Source organism: Galeopterus variegatus, unplaced genomic scaffold, assembly GCF_000696425.1.
Source record: "Galeopterus variegatus unplaced genomic scaffold, G_variegatus-3.0.2 Scaffold14217, whole genome shotgun sequence".
Lineage (NCBI taxonomy): Eukaryota > Metazoa > Chordata > Mammalia > Dermoptera > Cynocephalidae > Galeopterus > Galeopterus variegatus.
The window spans coordinates 16,434-19,042 of NW_007740328.1; positions in this window are offsets into that span (position 1 = coordinate 16,434).

Genomic DNA, 2,609 nt, shown 5'->3' on the forward strand with positions numbered 1-2,609 from the left:
TTTTTTTAAAAAAATTTTTGTATAACTTCTTATTTTTGATTGAAAAACAGGCATTTTTAGAAAATGTCTGGATTTTAAAAGTTATTTTTCTATTTAAAAAAACAGTTGGATAATTCTCAGGCATGTTATGGTCATATATATATGGCTTCTGGATGTGCTTTCTATAATCCTCATTTTAATGCACCTAACTTCACTTTAATCTCTTTATTTCACATAAAGTCTCAACATGCTTCCTTTCAGAGCCTTGCATATTTTATTGTAGTCTTGTACCTGTAATCATTTGCCCCAGTAGTCTGTAGTTCTGCAATTTATCTGCAGTTTATGAGCCTCACCCACTGCTTTATGCAGTTTTTCCAAGCCTGGTATCCCAATGACTAATTTTTCAGGCTTCCTCCAAACCAGTTATAACGTTGCCATTAAGGTCCATTCTGATTTTTCTGATACCAGGTAAAAAAAGTGAGAGCTGGGCCTACAGTTCTGCCAGACGACACTGCACAACTCCAGGAATGAGGTGGTGGGGCAAAGACAATAAAAATACCACAAATTTCTCTATTGATTTGAACGTGACTTTTCCTTGATTGGGTGTTTTCTTTTTTGCTATTGACCTTTGATTGTTTTTCAGAGTTTGTTAAAATTATTTTGGCCAGGGTCTACTTGTTTTTTTAATATTTTCAAGGGAGGGAAAAAAACCCTGTATATTCTTAATTCACTATCTTCCTGACATCATTCACTCACATCTCATTCTTCCTTATAGTAAACTACTTGATGATTAGTGTTTGGGCACAGCATTAAAGATTCTAGAAATTGCACATTTGGACATTTTTACATAGACAAATATTAGGAAATGATGAGGGTCAGAATTTGTAGTTCACTTTAATACAGAAACCAATAAACAAGTTTCCAAACAGTACTCAAATTGGGCCAATTGACATATTCTATTTCTAATCAGAAGTACCCACAGAATTAGATGTAAGGCTGCTTGAAGAATTATATATTTTGTAATGTTTGATGTATTTCCTACTTTTTGTTTTTGTTTTTGCACTTAATAAACTAAAAGGGCTATATAGGTCTGCAGGTGACTGAATATATAGACATTACAATTTTGGCCAATTGATTAAGGTTTTAACATTTGTAGCATTACCAGAGTTTTCAAAAATACTTCATGTTAATAGACACGTATTATTACAATTTTGTTTAAACACAATTAAATATATATATATATATATATATATATAAAATCATAATTTGAAAATGATTATAAATTATTGTGTTTATAAAACTAGTGTAAAAGATTTTAATGAAATCATGAGAAATTAAATTAAAATCTTTTATGAAGAAAATATTGTATTAAAATTTTTACATGGAAGAAGATAATAGCTTTAAGTCTTAAATTAATCTAAATTAGTCAAAAAGTTTTCTATTTCTTAGGAATAATACATCAACTCTTTAAAAATAAATGAAATTCTGCATTCATATTATGAAATAATACTGATTCAAATAAGGAAATTCAAGTAAGGAAAAGTGGAATAAAAAACAGAAAACAGAAATGAGTAGGCACCAACTTTAGGCCGATATAAACCCATCATTATGTGTCCAATGCTCCAATACTTTGTTTCTGCCATGAGGGAAAAAGTTTAAGATGAAGAAAAATGAGAGAGAAAAGAAGAAGAAAAAGAAGGAGGAGGAGGAGGGGAAAGGAACAGTGTTAAAAGCTAGTTTAAACAATAATTCAGTCCATAAAAATGCCTTCAAGCTGAGTAATTAGAAAGTCCATACTTTAAATGCACAGTGGATAATTATTTTAGTTATCTTACATTTTAAAAAGTGACCTATGTTTTAGTAACTAATCATTTCAAGATGAATTCTGATGCTTTTGTTGAGATGTGTCTCTCAATTAAACAATCTTTTAAATATCTGGAGTCCCTCAAATTTGACTTGGTAGTTTCTAATTAATCTCGGTGTAATTGTGTTAGTTCATTTCTGTTGCTTATAACTGAAGACCTTAAACAATATAATTTATAATAAAATAAAATTTATTTCTTAAATTCCTGGAGGCTGGGAAATCCAAAGTCCAGGAAACACACCTGGTGAGGACCATTTTCTTGGTGGTGACTCTCAATGGAAATGTAGGGTGTAACATGACAAATGGCTAAGCAAGAGAGAGCTATCCTCCTAACTTACACTCCTCTGAAAGCCATCAGAACCATGTTCATTGCCCCCCATTAACCCCCCAATGTATTTATCCATTCATGATGGTACAATCCTCACAATCCATCACCTCTTAAAGGCCCCGCCTTTCAAATACCATAATAGAATTTCCTAGCCTATTAATACTGTTACAGTAGAGATTAATTTTTCAGTACATTAACCTTTGGGGGACACATTTAACCCAAAGCATTCAACCTTGGCCCTCAAAGTTCATGTTCTTCTCACAGGTAAGTACATTCATTCCATCCCCAGAGTCTTCACTTGTTTCATCTCAGAAGTCCAAAGTCTCATCTGTGAAATTGAACAACTTATCTGCTTCCAAGGTACAATGGAAGAACATGAACAGAAAGACCCATTTCTTTTTTTTTTTTTTTTTTTTTTTTTTTTTTTTTTCCGTGTCC